This window comes from Schistocerca serialis, chromosome 4 (assembly GCF_023864345.2).
Source record: "Schistocerca serialis cubense isolate TAMUIC-IGC-003099 chromosome 4, iqSchSeri2.2, whole genome shotgun sequence".
NCBI classification, from domain to species: Eukaryota; Metazoa; Arthropoda; class Insecta; order Orthoptera; family Acrididae; genus Schistocerca; species Schistocerca serialis.
In genome coordinates, this window is record NC_064641.1 from 137,355,857 (window position 1) to 137,374,122 (window position 18,266).

The 18,266-nt window shown below is 38.2% G+C and overlaps 1 protein-coding gene across 1 annotated transcript in view; it reads right to left on the reverse strand.

The window, feature by feature from the left end:
• LOC126473272 (cell division cycle protein 27 homolog) overlaps nucleotides 1-18,266 on the reverse strand; it is a 226,379-nt gene that overhangs the window by 103,174 nt on the left and 104,939 nt on the right. The window lies entirely within an intron of this gene.

Genomic DNA, 18,266 nt, shown 5'->3' on the forward strand with positions numbered 1-18,266 from the left:
TAGGTACTAGGTCAAATAAAATCTACAGGCCCTCCATTTCTGTTAAACAAAAACACTACATAAATTGGCAGCCCAAAGTAACTATGTCTGAGACGTGCATCCTCTGGAGTGCACAGTAAGCACAAGCTTTAAGGCAACTAGACATAACCCGAAACAAAAAACTTTGTCCCGATAAATTAAATAGTTTTTTACTGTATCAACCGCTGTTGCATACAAGTATTTGATATTTGTAGAACTTTGTAGCAGTTTTCTTCTTAAAATTGTGTTTTTCATGAAAAGTTATTAAAATTATACTGAATTATAAATGTGGCCATGTAAAGAACTATGTTATGAAAGAGAGAGAATTTCAGCATCATATTTCAATTTTCATATGGTATTTAAATGAGTCTGACTTATAATGCTGATGGAAGGCAAATTCAGCATTCGATTTCAAACAATGGAATCAGAAACATATTCACGACAACTCCTTCAACAGATAGATTTCTTTCAATGAAAACACTTTTCAAATGCAAGCAGCAGTGCAGTGGGTAAACTCATATTAAGAACACCAGTAATAGTATTAAAGTTGATAACCTTATCATTAACTGTTCCTAATTCAACACACACACACACACACACACACACACACACACACAAAACTTTTGATACCTATACCCAGTGTATACCCTGACATGTTCATGTGTGTCCGAATTTGATATTGCAACATATTATCAAAAATCATTAAAACTATTACAAAATTGGTGCTATAGCAATGGAAAGAATAATGAGTGGCCACATTCTTTTTCTAATTTGATTTTTTCAATTCAAATTAACACTTTCAAGACAAAATTTGAAACCAAAATGACAAAAGTATAAACGGTAATTCCAAACAAATGTACAGCTTCAAAACATAAGCAATTTCTTCAAATGAAAAATATATGCGATTAAAATAAAATTTCAAAGCAAAACAGTTTCTTTAATCTGTTTCATCTAGATTAAAGACAGCGGCCTTCGTAAACTGAATTATAAATATGATGTCTGAATTAGAGGTGGGTTATCTGTGAACAAATGTGCATCTAGAGGAACAGTGCACTACAGTGAACATTAAGACTGAGGAACTCTAAGGAACTGTTCACTTCAGTCATGGTCAGTCGTTCCCAGGAATGATCATTAACAGTACACCTCACACAGTCTCAATCCTCGGTTCAATTCCTCCATTCCTCATTCCTGGCTGCCTTACTCAGCCCGTTTCATTCTTTTTTCTGTGGTCACCCTTTCCAGTTCATCTTTTTTATAATTATACAGGGTGAGTCACTAACTATTGCCACCTAGAGTAACTGAAAGTATGACAGGAGCTAAAAAACTTGGGGGACAAATTCTGTATGGGACAACGGGGGCCACAATATGACATTGGTTTTTTGTTGCTATGTGGGGTCACTTCAGAGATATGAAAGTCAACTCTTTAAAAAAAAAAAAAAAACAGGATTCTATAGTTTGGTACCTATTTTCTGATAGCGACTATCGACACGGATCCAACGATGTGTAACAGTAAGGTCTTTGAAGGTCAGCGAAGGTCACAAAGGTGGCATGAACGGCCATTTACAGAACGTGTTCGAAGTGATGACCATTGGTATCAATGCAGTGCTGCAATCTTATCATGGATTGCGTGGCATTCCTTATCACTTTAGCACTTATCGAAACACATGCTCTGACAGTTCTCTCTCGCATATCTTCAGGTGTTGTGGAACGTCTTTATACTCAATGTCTTTTACAAAAAAAAAAAATCCAGAGGCATCACGTCTGGCGAACGAACCGGCCACAACACATCTCCTCAGTTTCCAATCTAATGATTTGCGAATTCTCTCTGCAACTCATTTCTAGCCATCAGCGAAAAATGTGCCGGACACCCATTGTGTTGATACCACATTCTGTTCCTTGTTCCTGAAGGTATTTCTTCCAATAACAGACCTAATGTTTCTTGCAGGAATGTGGTGTACTTCCTACCATTAAGCTTTCCTTCAGTGAAACAACGGCTTATAATTCAGTCATCAAGAATCCCACACCATACATTCACTGACCACGGTTTCTGGTGTGAAACTTGCCACAGACAACATGAATTTTCAGTTGCCGAATAATGCATGTTATGCAAATTAACATTTTCATGGTTCGTGAATGTAGCCTCGTCAGTAAATAAAATAAAATTAATACATGTTTCATCCCTCTGAATCTGAAGTTGAGCCCATCGACAGAATTCAGTGCGACGCATACCATCCGTACCAGTTAATTCTTGGTGGAGACTGATATGGTAAGGATGATATTTATGGCGGTGCAGAACATCAACAACACTACTCTGGCTCATGCCAGATTCCCTTGCTATTTGACCCAAACACAAGGATCTGAAACCACAGTGGCAAGAATACCAACTTCATTTCCTCATTAGTAACTTCCCTTTGCTGGATGTGTTTCTGATGCGTTAAAGATCCAGTTGGTCTCAATTTATCATACACCTATTTAAATGTACAATGTGTAGGGTGAGTACATTGAGGATAACTTTCAGCTTAAGTCTCTAGCTCTCACTGAATTTCATTGGCATTCTCCATAAATGAGAAGCATATTGACTTGTTCTTCCAAGGACTACATCATTCACATTCGCTTGATTTGATGATACTAGTATTACCGTTCGTATTAGTGTTGTAATGCAAAACCGTTAAATGGTGTTTACATGTCAATGGCATATTCGATGGATACGCCATATTCGGCGAATATTTACTATTTAAACAATACATGAGAGAGAAATGTCAGAGCATGTGCTTCGATAAGTGTCAATGTGATAAGGAATACCACTCAATCCATGATAAGAAGATTGCAGCACTGCACTGATACCCATGGTCATCACTTCGAATACCTTCTGCAAATGGACGTTCATGCCACCTTTTTGACCTTCATTGACCTTACTCTTACACATCATTGGATTCGTCTCGATAGCCGCTATCAAAAAATATATACCAAATTATAGCATCCCATTTTAAAAAACGAAGTTGACTTTCATACTTTTGACGTGACCCAAACTAGCAACAAAAACCCAACATCTTATTATGGCCCCCGTTGTCCCATGCACCATTTGTCCCACAAACTTTTCACCTACTATCATACTTTCGGAGTTATTCTAGGTCGCAATAGTTAGTGACTCACCCTGTATAAACTATACAAAAATTACGTTGTATATAATAAACACACATTTTTTCAGGCAACTATGAGAGAAATCTGTTACTCTCTCTATCATTTCGACCAACTGTAGAACATGTTTATCACAAGGCAAGTAGTTTTTTGTTTGACCAATTAAATGAGCAGCCACTGCTTTTTTAAATTCATATGTTAATTTTCATTTGCTTGATAAAACAACTAGTTTTTACAATAACATCTGATAATTTTTTTTTAAATTACCGATTACGAAGGTTTACATAAAGCTTGTGATTTTTGCATTTCTTACAGAAATAAAACATGACGCTCTGTGAGGCTCTTATTTTTCAAGTTTGGTTTTTTCTTTGTGGTACCCACTAATTTGGTTTCTTTAAAAAAAAATATTATAGAACGGTATAAAATAAAAAAATAAATATTATCTCAAAAATATTCTTCAGAAGTAGCTTTTTAAGGAAATACTTTTTTACTTAGAATTTAATTATTAATACATACTGCTGCTTTAACTTTATTAATACAACCTATAACCTATTTACTAACCATGTGAGGCAAATATGGCGAGAGAATCACATTTTATTTTAAGCATATTTATTCTTCACTTAAATGTTGTTTTATGCCCTGGTACCTTGAAGGATTTCTCAGACACGACCTGAAATATATATCTATATTTTAGGTGCCTCATTTCCTGTTCCTGCCTGAGCCAGATATTTTGCAAACTTCAGTTTAGCAACTAGGCGAAGAGCCCTGATGACATCTTCATTTTCATGCCAAGGTGGGGTATCTATCCTCAGGAACTTGTCACTCAAATCAAATCTGTTTAAAATATACTTTTGTTTTACAGAACTGTTCAGTCACATTAGTCATAATTTTTGGGATTTGGTCAACTCCTCCTTGAATCCCTATATATTTTCATCTGTTGGTTCTACTTAGTGATGGTTTTCATTTTTGATTCAGAAGACTAAGGTGACAGAACAGTAGACAGGAAATATAAAAGATTTTTCAGTTTTTCTAGAGCTACACATCTGACACAGCTCTGAAAGAATTCTGAAATCCGAATATGGTGCTTTGGCTTCAGAGGCAGCTCAAGATCTTGCTTTGATTTACATCTGAAATTCAATTTCATCACAGAACAGACTGTGTGGCTATAAAATATGGGGAACTGATGATGTCACAGAGTAAGTACACATGAACATGGATGGACACCAAATAGCTGTGAAGCTCTGGTGTCTGCAGACAAATCTGTGTGGCTGCGGCCTTCATTTTTGTAGGAGCAACAAATTGTTGTCCAGTTTTAGATGAAACTTGTAAAATCTGTTTCTAAAACCTACCTTTTACTAAAAAAAGTGCATGGCAAAGACTGCAAATCCTGTACACGAATTTTCAGTGGTTCAAACATTTCCAAGATGGCCAAGAAGACACTGAAAATGACCAACACCCTGAATGTCCTTAGACAACAAAAACAGATAAAATATCGAAAAAGTACATAATCTCATTGAGTATGACTATAAGGCAAATTTTACCTAACCAACATAACATGAAAAAATTGTATAAGAAACTGGTGCCAAAAATTCCCACGATCGAACAAAAAGCAACATGTGAAAATGTTTGTACTGATGCTTTGATGCCACTGAGAATGATCCTAATTTCTTGGAAATAGTGATAACATGACGAATTGTAGTTTCTCACTTACGATCCATCTACTAATTGCATTGGAAGGGCCAAACATCACTGAGAGTGAAAAAAGCACGAATGAGCAAATCAAGATTCAAAGCAATGATGACTGTTTTTTCCGGTATTCACAGAGTTGTGATCTTCACTGGGTTCCTGAATGTCAAACTATTAATCAACATTACCACCATGAGAAAGGAAAAGAGATCCGAAATGTGGAAGAACAAGTCATGGGTTCTGGATCAAGACAACACACCGGCTCATATGTCATTGCCTGTGTGTAATTTTCTATTTTTATAGAATAATTTTATACTTTTTGTGAGATGTAAGATAAATGGGAGGGTTTGTATCATTTTGGAAAGGGTGGGTAGTGTAGGTACAAACATAACTAACGTAACTAACACTACACACACACACACACACACACACACACACACACACACACACACACACACACACCTACCTTTCAGACAACCCTTACAGACAAGTGTAAATGATTCTTCACGATTTGCCGCTCCATAGGAGTTGATAAGATTTTTCTTCGGGGACTTCAAAGGTGAAGGTGAGAATGTCCATTCTGTAGAAGACGTTTAACATCATACCTCCTCCTCCGGCTTTTCACACAAGTACCGGTGAAGTAGGGATCCTGGGGAAGGGGGGGTGGGAAGGGTTTCCTGTCTTTGGGGCTAATCTTCTTTCACTTCTTTGACTTTAGCAACTGTTTCTATTTGTTCCTTTCTTACTTCTCATCTGAGTACCAGTCTATCGTTCCCTCTTTCCATATGCACACACTTCTACCGCTGAAGTCCTTCATACTCTCCGTGGTTTCCTATAACCTTCAACTCATTTCAAACAAGTAGGCCGAAAAATCAGGATACACGAACACACATCTACACACACACAACGATATACTTAAGCAAAACCAGAAGGACTACGAATTAGGAACCTGAAGTGATGCCAGAACCGCCACGGGATGTAGGGGAATATAGATACATGTAAATCTCAATTGATGCACATATTACGTTGTTGATATGTGATTGTTCTGCACCGTTATTTTTGTTGCTCTTATATATATCTACATGTGCCGTGCTACTCCTTGGAGAAAAGTTGATAGTAAAAGTAAGAAATGAAAGAGGTCTCTAGGGTGTAAGATGAAGTATTAGAAAGTGGAATATGAGTGTAAAGGAGATTTGTTTATAATTTTACCAGAGTATTTAAGAATAGTATACATAAAGATGCATGGTAGGACAATAAACCAGGAGGCCTACTCAGGAAGGTGGAGGAGGGTGCACCCAGCATTTACTGGATGAAAAGGGCAGACAGGCAGACCCAAAAGAGAGGCTGTGCGGACAGGGGCACCAAGAGGGGGATCGACCTGTACCATAGATCAGGAAGTTAAAAGGGGCATAGCTACGAAAACGGAAGGATAAAGGGCACTCCTAGGATCAACCCATGTAAGATATAGGTACTGTTCCTAAAGCGAAAAAGTGCAGTATCGTGACAGAAGTCACACGTTTGAAGGGATGAGTCTGGTAAGTTTGAATTCTATGCATAAATAGACTCACTAAGTTCAGGTATACAAATGTCCAAGAAGGGAACACTTTTATTCTACCCAGAGTTCCTCCAGATTACCATAAGTAATGATTAAGTACACAATTAGAAAAGATAGTAGGGGAAGTAAGAACAAAGCAGCAGAATATTCATGAGTTATGTGCACCTGGAATTTACAACTGGAAGGGGAACACAAAATAGAGATAACTCCAACACAGATTGAAAGGTTCACAGTTTGTAATTAAGGTAAAATATGTATAGTACTGTTAAAAGATAAAGAATTATTATCTCGTGTAATTGTACATAATGAATATGTATAAAATATTGCGTGTTCGAGCTAAGGGGAGGGATATGTAGTGCTTCGAGAATTTCGGGGTAAGTTCTAGAAACACTTGGCTCTTCACCATCTCGAACACCCAATATTTTAATGACAAGGGTGAGAGAGCCTTTTTACTGTGTCACACATGTCTGTATGTGCAGGAAGGACAGCTGTCACGAGGAGCCAGGAGCTGTGTTAGACGAGTGGCGCCGACAAGTGGTAACATGCAGTGCCCTAGAAGTTATATCAAAAAGTCAAATAGTATCTCAATAATGGTCCATGGTGTGTGGTGTCATGAGTATTGTTACAGAGACAGATGAAGCGTGTGTTATACAGAGACTTTTACTTTATGTCTTGTCTCTGCATGAGGCAGAATGTACGTAATTGTATGAGTGTTTAGTCAATTCTGACATTTATCTTGGAACCAGTTGGCTTGCTGGAGTTTGTACAGAATAACTGTTACTTTGGGATGAGAGTTGAAAATATATTGTTGTTGAATTAACAAGAGTCTACGAGTACATGATTTATTTCAAGAATAGAGAGTTGGTTAATAATATTCCCTTTAACCCAATACTGTCTTCGGAGAAGAATTAAATGGCGAGAGCGACATAGCTTATGACCCAAAGAAGAGGATCGGCTCATGCACAACACATAAGTCAACTGGAAGAGACGTGTGAATTGTGCAACCCAACACCGCACTCTCTCTTGTTGTCCAAGAAAGCATTAGAATATCCTCCCACCACCACTTATTCCAGTCTGGTCACAAACCTCACCTACCCCATCGAAGGCAGGGCTACCTGTGAAACTAGTCATATGATCTACAACCAAAGCTGCAACCACTGTACTGCATTCTACGTGGGCTTGACAACCAACAAGCTGTCTGTCCGCAAGGAATGGCCACCAATAAACTGTGGCCAAGAAACAGCTGTACTACCCAGTTGCTGAGCATGCTGCCCAACACAACACTCTTCATTTTAATGACTGCTCCACGGCATGTGCCACCTGGATCCTTCCTACCAACACCAGCTTTTCTGAACTGTGCAGGTGGGAACTCTCCCTGCAATATATCCTAGGTTCCCACAACCCTCCTGGCCTCAACGTTCATCAGTCACTGTCCTTCACCTATCTATCCCCTCTCTGTTCCCATTCCAGCACTACGGTATTTACTCGAATCTAAGCCGCACTCGAATATAAGCCGCACCTGAAAAATGAGACTCGAAATCAAGGAAAAAAAATTTACCCGGATCTAAGCCGCACCTGAAATTTGAGACTCTAAATTCAAGGGGAGAGAAAAGTTTTAGGCCGCACCTCCAAATCGAAACAAAGTTGGTCTATTGTAATATGAGACAAATTAGGTAGAATAAATGACAATACAGCTACAGTAGTTTGGTTCGAGTCGTAAGCTTAGCAGTTAAGCTTTACCGGGTAGCCATTGCTATGCGTCAGGCGTGCTTCGTCTGGTTTGAATCAGTTGCTTATTTTTCTTTGATCTGATAAGTGCCGTTCTCTTTGTTATAGGTGTTTACGTCACTAGGCTGAAAATGCATTATTATACGGTGTCATGCATTGTTTGTCGCATTCTGATAATAAGTGTTTACGACCTGTCGCTGCTTGCGGCATGGCTTGCTTTTGTGCGCGCTATTGCCGCTTACAATAAAAAAAAAAAGAAGAGGAATTGTCTCATTAGCGAAACAATGGCAAGAGACCTCTATTTGTTGTTACTTACACTGCTGCTTTCTTTGATAATGATCAACAAGAATCAAATAATAAACTGCGTATGATAGATGTTCTGAACGAGAGTTTAGCTAAAATTTTTCTCCATTTGAAAATCTTTGCAGACGCCTCTTTTGTACATTACATTCTGCACAGAAATTAGAGTCATCTTAGATTTAAAAATCTAGTCAATTGCCGTGCTTCATTTCTGATTGTATCACTATTAGGCATAAGAATAATACGAATAAAAGTTCCTATTAGCAACCATCTCTTCTCACAGGTAGGAAAAAATTCAGAATGTAGAGTTGGCCATATTGACAAACATCCCAAATAGTCTTGCCAGTCGGATTTTCAAAGTACATTGAAATGCTGCTACATTTGAAGATGAACAACTCGGAATTTGTATTTACTTTGTTGGATAATGTATGAAAATGCAGTGGTCGAAACTCGGGGTGGAGAAAAAAGCTCGTCTTACACATTTTTTTTTTTTTAATTTATTTACTGACGCAGAGGTTTTGGCCCCAGTATTTATCTTTGTGCCTGCAAAGCATGCCTGTGTAGCGCCACATATATTCGACGGCAGAAGTTAGTTGCGGCGGCACCTACCAACATTTTTCAGAACTTCTGTTTACTTTGCACTCGATTCTAAGCCGTAGGCAGTTTTTTGGATTACAAAAACCGGAAAAAAAAGTGCGGCTTCGATTCGAGTAAATATGGTACACAGCCCTCTATTCCACTAACAGACCCATTGACTTTTTCCTTCTCTCTTCCTCCGCTGGTCCACCAACCCCTCTCCCCTCAGCCCTCTGTCTAACCTCCCGACTGCACCTAACTGCCCTACCCTCTCTCCGCCTCGTCCCTGTATGCTCCCACAACTGGAACTGTTCTGTCCCCCGTCCCTACCCTTCTATTCCTCCTCCTTCTCACCCCAGCCTACTCCTTAGACCCACCACCAAGACTGCTTCTCCCATCATGCGCTGTTATTCAAGCCTGCCTCGGCAGCCAGACTGTCTGTCTGTCTGTCTGTGTGTGTGTGTGTGTGTGTGTGTGTGTGTGTGTGTGTGTTGTCTAATTTGAATACAGGCCTTTTTAGCTGAAAGCTTACTTGTTTGACAGTCTTTTTGTTTTGTCTATCTGCAACTCAACATCTCTGCTATATGGTGAGTACAACTCTATCCTTTTCATAATATTGTCATTATTGCATCCTAGATTTCCACTGTTTGATGATTTACTCTATGCATGAATCTCGGCACCCCTTTCAACTGATGGTTGACCAAAAACTGGTTATTTTTTGCAAATGTAAAGACTTTCAAAGCTATGATGTGTACTATGTTGGGAAGATGTTGGAGAAAAAAGAAAATATTTTCTTTTCACTTATGAAGTTTAGATGCTCTCAGATCACAATGATGTAGTTGCCCCCACTGCCGATACAAAGCTCCTAAATTTAGTATGCAATTACACTGCTCCTGTGTAGGAAATCCTATTTTTTCCAAATTAATCTTTATTTTGCACGCAGACAGTATGGTACTTTGATGTGTGGTTAATTTACACACTGACATATTGTAAAAGAAAACTATTAATGTTGGACTGCCAGATGACAGTTTGCTTTAAGTTATTTTATGCTAGTAAAGCAGATACAATTACATATTATTCTCTGGGGGAATAATGAAGACACTGTACTTGATACAAAGTGAATGACAGATGTGGTGGTCCATGGCAGGTCATAAACACGTTCCATAATCTGTATGTACTTCCAATCAGCCTGCTCTAGCTACACAAAACTTGGCTTGTGGTCACTGGCCCACCATGTCAGCCAACTAATGTCATATTTTCTAAGAATAAATTCAGCAAAGAAAACTGAAATAAACAAAGTGTCTATGTAAGGCAATCAATGAATTTATCATGCTGAAGTAATACTTATATAATGAAAGTGCTGGCAGGTCGACAGACACACAAACAAACACAAACATACACACAAAATTCAAGCTTTCGCAACAAACTGTTGCCTCATCAGGAAAGAGGGAAGGAGAGGGGAAGACGAAAGGAAGTGGGTTTTAAAGGAGAGGGTAAGGAGTCATTCCAATCCCGGGAGCGGAAAGACTTACCTTAGGGGGAAAAAAGGACAAGTATACACTCGCACACACGCACATATCCATCCACACATACAGACACAAGCAGACATATATATTTCCTACGTGGAATGTTTCCCTCTATTATAACTGAAGTAATACTTATGCATACTTGATATTTTTTATCTAAAATCTATGTAGCATGCACAATTACATACAAAAAAAGGAATGGTGAATGCAGAAAATAAAGGCGAAACGCGTATGGCACTAAAATTGTGTTTTATTGAGTTGCTGTCAGACGGTCCACAAGTAAAAATTATCAATATACCGTAAAAATGAACCGTTACCATAAAGGAACAATCACCAGTGAACTAGTTCCCAAAGATGAATGAATTTGTCCATCTCTAATATGAATGTCTAACTGGTAAAGGTGAACAAAAGCACTACTTTTTTTGAAATGTCAAAAGGATATCCAAATCAAATTAGCTGCTCATATAGGTCAGTCAATAGCTACCACACAAGCAACATAAAAACTGGATATCAGAGAAGTTGCTGACTGGTAAGTCTTTGGTGTCTTGTCTTGAGGCTGCTTATCTAAATAAATTGTTACATATTTTGATAAATTTTTAAAGCGTTTTCGAACCATCCTGTACTTTTCTTCTTACACATGCCATCTACGACTAACAATAACTGATTGGCAGTATAAATTGAAAAGTGCTCTCTACCATGCACTGAATAGTGTATTTCAGAGGAAAGTAGCTCTTTTGTATTTGAAACTATATATCCACATGTTTCAGAATACCTGTGAAGACATTCAAAAGTTATTGTAGAGCTCAAAATAAACACACAACATTAATTATTAAATGTAGCAGAACATTAAAATACATGACGCAGTCATAACAAAACAATCCTAATCTATTATTACATACATGACACACAAATGAGTTTGTCATGTGCAAATAAAACAAAGGTACAGGAAATAATTTATCGTGTAATGTCTTACATTTGTACAACTTTTGCTTTGTGTATGTGCCACTCCTATCTCTTCATTATTTAACGCAACACTCATTATCGCAATACATATTATTAATGTAAGGAATATCCTTATTTTCTAAGTTGATAACATAGAAAGGGGTTTTTCTGGCGTTTTGTGAAAAGCACTAAAATCGTACTATAAGCATGAAAATCACCCACATTTTTCACCTCAAATGTCTAAAAATAATTTATTTTTACCATCAACTCACTTCACTGTGATATTGTCCTCAAGTATTTACTATGCCCAACGAGAAACTACGGCAGATATCAACTGAACCAGGTAACTGAAAGCTCATAGCATAGAGAGAGAGAGAGAGAGAGAGAGAGAGAGAGAGAGAGAGAGAGAGAGAGAGAGAGAGAGAGAGGGGGGGGGGCAGATTTTCGGCACTATGGCAGAGTAAATTATAGTAGCAGCAGCTCATAATACTTTAATAGACTCTTAACACTGTCTGAAGACCATATGCTCTTGGCAACATAGCACCGTAATGTAATAATTTCTTGTTAACCAACTAAAGACTTTTTATGAATGTTTTGATCTTAACAACAATGAATTGCACAATTCAAAGACACATGGTCTGGAGAAGACCCAATTTACAGGAAAATTTCGAGTTGGACTTGCAACCAAGCTAATCTGAACTTTAAAGGCCCAAAAACAAGAACAATTTACTTATTTGATACAATTTACATTACTTTATCAGTGAAAATATGTATAAATTACTCAGTTTAACTTATGAAAGAAGCATTAGCATTACCACATCAGCTCTTTTCTTAATATGTAATAAATACTTTTACTTCTGTGGTATGTTCCACATCATTGATGATAGTATCACTATAGACCTATTGAGTACACTGTCTCTGTAATATGTCATAATCATTTGGCACTACTAAACATCACCACCTCCTCCTCCTCCTCCTCCTCCTCCCCCCCCCCCCCTTTTCTGCAAAAAGGAGGTTTCCTAGGGGAACCCAGAGATGAAAACAGCGCTTTCCAGTGTGCAACATAAGAAAGGATATCTACATACTGGAGAATTAGCTTACTAAAGAACATTCAAAAACTTAGTCTGAAACTCATCTTCAATTTACTGGAAGTTTCACAACTAGACATACAAAATTGTACACTTACATTTAAAAAAAACATTTTAAGTAGAATATGAAAGCACGTATAATATTATGCCTCTGCCCTTGCACTACCCCCAGTTGTGTCTATAGTTAAAATAAAATCTCCGCAATTGTGCCCGCAGGACTGCCACTGTGCCATTCTCTGTCACATGACAGCATCTGGGAGTGGCCCGGAAGAGCACAGGGTCATTATCCCCCTCTCCTCGCCACTGTTACCTTCTGGGCATTGAAGCTGCTACTTCTAATTTAAATAGTTTCTCAATCTGTATCACTAAGCAGAGAGGAGCCAGTCTTTTCACCAAAGAAAAATCCCTAGCAATACCAGGAACTGAACATGAGTCCTCCGCATGGCAGTTTGACATGCTGATCACTGCAATATGAGTCTATACGACTGCATTTAACAGGAATCTAGGACTGTTCACACAATTTACAAAGCCGTTAAGTATAACTTAAAACCTCCAAATCTTCCAGTGGAAGTAAGTAGTCGGTGATACAATTCGTCATCAAATTTAAGAATGACCAGCATTAATAAGACACGCAGGCTACATGTAATCACAACAGAAACAGAGTTTCCAGAAGCATTAAGAAAATACTTGGGATTGTTAGTTTATGCTAGTGGAGATTATTAATAGATGCATAAGTACTTGTAAATTGCTACACAAATTTGAATAACTCACCATGAAAGGGTGGTAAGACTACCTGTGTACAACATGACTCTGATGTTACGAGTAGACTAAAAAGCATTCAATTATGTCAAATTAAAACTTATAAACCAACAATAAAACAAAAGATGTTTGCCATGTTTTAGCAAGTTGCATGTCTCCAGGTTTTACCTATGTAATAGAATTATTTTGTTTTACTTGTATCACTTTCACGAACTAACGTATTGAAGTAAGAAAATTCTACTGTAACAATTAAGAAGGAAAAATGGACAAGACAGTAACCAGCAATACTGGTACTTATTAGTATGTTCCTCCCATAACAAAATATACTACATTTCGCGGACACGAGGCACCACCACAATCATTTAAAATTATAGATAAGATCAAACTACCTGCTAGTTAAGATCGCAACATAGTGGTCCTTTGTCTTTGTAACATATTTACATTTTAGTTTTTCCAAATAACCTTACAGTTACGCGACTTAACATTTGAAAAAAATTTCTGTATATATATTTCAGTCATTTGATGGATTCTGTATTCCAAAATTACAATAAACCAAATCTCCATTGCATTTTACAGTAGTGGTTACACATTTCTGCATTCTCAGCCCTGCCCTGTTAGTATAGTACACTGCAACCAATAGAAAAACACTTGGATAACAAGGTTTTCAAATTGATTTAATGCTCCCTACTAATTTAAATATCACCACTACCTGAAAGTAGTTTACTGCTTATCATGATCCTGAAGGGGCATCAATAGAGTTTGACATAACACATTGAACAAACCCCTCACATGAAATATATAGAATTTTGTAACAATGCATTTATAAGGAATGTTGTGCCTGGAATTAAACAGTGACTTTGACACTTTTGCATTCTGAAACTCTCAAGCTATTTAGTTTGAAAACTTGCAGATGAAACATTTATGCTATTTTCCTGCAATATCTACAAACACAGCGTATTTGTAGTTAAGAGGCTCACTATGAGTTACATACTGAAAAATCTGATTTGATATCAGTTTACTATGCAGCATTTAAAAAGTGATGTCCTGGTAGCTACATTCCAGTTAGTGACACGATTTTATCGATCAGTTACTGAAATATTTTGTTGATATCAGCTCAAGTGACATTCCTATTAAACAGGTTCAGTATTTTAAAAAAAGGAAATTTAAAGCATTTACATACAGAATTATTTCACCGGGGCAAGATAAACAGATACCGAATAATGCTGTTTACTAGCCAAGACATTGATAACTACAAACTGAAATACTGAGAAAATGTGGTACAAGAACAGGTTGTTGTTGCTGCTACTGCTGCTGCTGCTTAAAGCTTTGGAGACCAGGCTCAGGCCACAGCTTTGTGTTAAGACGACTGTGCCTGAGTATTGATCAGACCATGATTTTCTTGACACACCAGCCACCTATTTCGTTTGAGAACAATATATGGACATCTCGTGACCTGCCCCTCGACTGGTGCTGCCTTCCGCTGCAAATTTATAGAATTATTTCAAAAGAAAAATTTGTGAACATAACAGTGACTATCGTCAATGGCTGGGCCAATATGATTGTATTAATGTAATTTTGTGAGCACACTTGTATTTCACAGTTTGCTGTAATTCTGCTACAAATAGTTCAAGTTTACTGAGTGTGCAATGAATTTTGGAAGCTCGAGAGCAAGAAACTGTTCAGTAACTCAACTTGCATTTTTTTTCTTGGGAAGATAATTATACTTTTTGTCATCTGCCATTGTTGTGGTCTTCAGTCCTGAGACTGGTTTGATGCAGCTCTCCATGCTACTCTATACTGTGCAATCTTCTTAATCTCCCAGTACCTACTGCAACCTACATCCTTCTGAATCTGCTTAGTGTATTGATCTCTTGGTCTACCTCCACGATTTTTACCCTCCACGCTGCCCTCCAATGCTAAATTTGTGATCCCTTGATGCCTCAAAACATGTCCTACCAACCGATCCCTTCTTCTAGTCAAGTTGTGCCACAAACTTCTCTTCTCCCCAATCCTATTCAATACCTCCTCATTAGTTACGTGATCTACCCACATTATCTTCAGCATTCTTCTGTAGCACCACATTTCGAAAGCTTCTATTCTCTTCTTGTCCAAACTGGTTATCGTCCATGTTTCACTTCCATACATGGCTACACTCCATACAAATACTTTCAGAAACGACTTCTTGACACTTAAATCTATACTCGATGTTAACAAATTTCTCTTCTTCAGAAACGATTTCCTTGCCATTGCCAGTCTACATTTTATATCCTCTCTACTTCGACCATCATCAGTTATTTTACTCCTCAAATAGCAAAACTCCTTTACTACTTTAAGTGTCTCATTTCCTAATCCAATCCCCTCAGCATCACCCGATTTAATTTGACTACATTCCATTATCCTCGTTTTGCTTTTGTTGATGTTCATCTTATATCCTCCTTTCAAGACACTGTCCATTCCGTTCAACTGCTCTTCCAAGTCCTTTGCTGTCTCTGACAGAATTACAATGTCATCGGCAAACCTCAAAGTTTTTACTTCTTCTCCATGAATTTTAATACCTACTCCGAATTTTTCTTTTGTTTCCTTTACTGCTTGCTCAATATACAGATTGAATAACATCGGGGAGAGGCTACAACCCTGTCTCACTCCTTTCCCAACCACTGCTTCCCTTTCATGCCCCTCGACTCTTATAACTGCCATCTGGTTTCTGTACAAATTGTAAATAGCCTTTCGCTCCCTGTATTTTACCCCTGCCACCTTCAGAATTTGAAAGAGAGTATTCCAGTTAACGTTGTCAAAAGCTTTCTCTAAGTCTACAAATGCTAGAAATGTAGGTTTGCCTTTTCTTAATCTTTCTTCTAAGATAAGTCGTAAGGTTAGTATTGCCTCACGTGTTCGAACATTTCTACGGAATCCAAACTGATCTTCCCCGAGGTCCGCTTCTACCAGTTTTTCCATTCGTCTGTAAAGAATTCGCGTTAGTACTTTGCAGCTGTGACTTATTAAACTGATAGTTCGTTAATTTTCACATCTGTCAACACCTGCTTTCTTTGGGATTGGAATTATTATATTCTTCTTGAAGTCTGAGGGTATTTCGCCTGTCTCATACATCTTGCTCACCAGATGGTAGAGTTTTGTCATGACTGGCTCTCCCAAGGCCATTAGTAGTTCTAATGGAATGTTGTCTACTCCCGGGGCCTTGTTTCGACTCAGGTCTTTCAGTGCTCTGTCAAACTCTTCACGCAGTATCTTATCTCCCATTTCTTCTTCATCTACATCCTCTTCCATTTCCATAATATTGTCCTCAAGTACATCGCCCTTCTATAAACCCTCTATATACTCCTTCCACCTTTCTGCCTTCCCTTCTTTGCTTAGAACTGGTTTGCCATCTGAGCTCTTGATATTCATACAAGTGGTTCTCTTCTCTCCAAAGGTCTCTTTAATTTTCCTGTAGGCAGTATCTATCTTACCCCTAGTGAGATATGCCTCTACATCCTTACATTTGTCCTCTAGCCATCCCTGCTTAGCCATTTTGCACTTCCTGTCGATCTCATTTTTGAGACGTTTGTATTCCTTTTTGCCTGCTTCATTTACTGCATTTTTATATTTTCTCCTTTCATCAATTAAATTCAATATTTCTTCTGTTACCCAAGGATTTCTATTAGCCCTCGTCTTTTTACCTACTTGATCGTCTGCTGCCTTCACTACTTCATCCCCCAAAGCTACCCATTCTTCTTCTACTGTATTTCTTTCCCCCATTCCTGTCAATTGTTCCCTTATGCTCTCCCTGAAACTCTCTACAACCTCTGGTTCTTTCAGTTTATCCAGGTCCCATCTCCTTAAATTCCCGCCTTTTTGCAGTTTCTTCAGTTTCAATCTGCAGTTCATAACCAATAGATTGTGGTCAGAATCCACATCTGCCCCTGGAAATGTCTTACAATTTAAAACCTGGTTCCTAAATTTCTGTCTTACCATTATATAATCTATCTGATACCTTTTAGTATCTCCAGGATTCTTCCAGGTATACAAACTTCTTTTATGATTCTTGAACCAAGTGTTAGCTATGATTAAGCTATGCTCTGTGCAAAATTCTACAAGGCGGCTTCCTCTTTCATTTCTTCCCCCCAATCCATATTCACCTACTATGTTTCCTTCTCTCCCTTTTCCTACTGACGAATTCCAGTCATCCATGACTATTAAATTTTCGTCTCCCTTCACTACCTGAATAATTTCTTTTATCTCGTCATACATTTCATAAATTTCATCATCATCTGCAGAGCTAGTTGGCATATAAACTTGTACTACTGTAGTAGGCATGGGCTTTGTGTCTATCTTGGCCACAATAATGCGTTCACTATGCTGTTTGTAGTAGCTAACCCGCACTATTATTTTTTTATTCATTATTAAACCTACTCCTGCATTACCCCTATTTGATTTTGTATTTATAACCCTGTAATCACCTGACCAAAAGTCTTGTTCCTCCTGCCACCGAACTTCACTAATTCCCACTATATCTAACTGTAACCTATCCATTTCCCTTTTTAAATTTTCTAACCTACCTGCCCGATTAAGGGATCTGACATTCCACGCTCCGATCCGTAGAATGCCAATTTTCTTTCTCCTGATAACGACGTCCTCTTGAGTAGTCCCCGCCCGGAGGTCCGAATGGGGGACTATTTTACCTCCGGAATATTTTACCCAAGAGGACGCCATCATCATTTAATCATACAGTAAAGCTGCATGTCCTTGGGAAAAATTACGGCTGTAGTTTCCCCTTGCTTTCAGCCGTTCGCAGTACCAGCACAGCAAGGCCGTTTTGGTTAATGTTAGAAGGCCAGATCAGTCAATTATCCAGACTGTTGCCCCTGCAACTACTGAAAATGCTGCTGCCCCTCTTCAGGAACCACATGTTTGTCTGGCCTCTCAACAGATGCCCCTCCGTTGTGGTTGCAA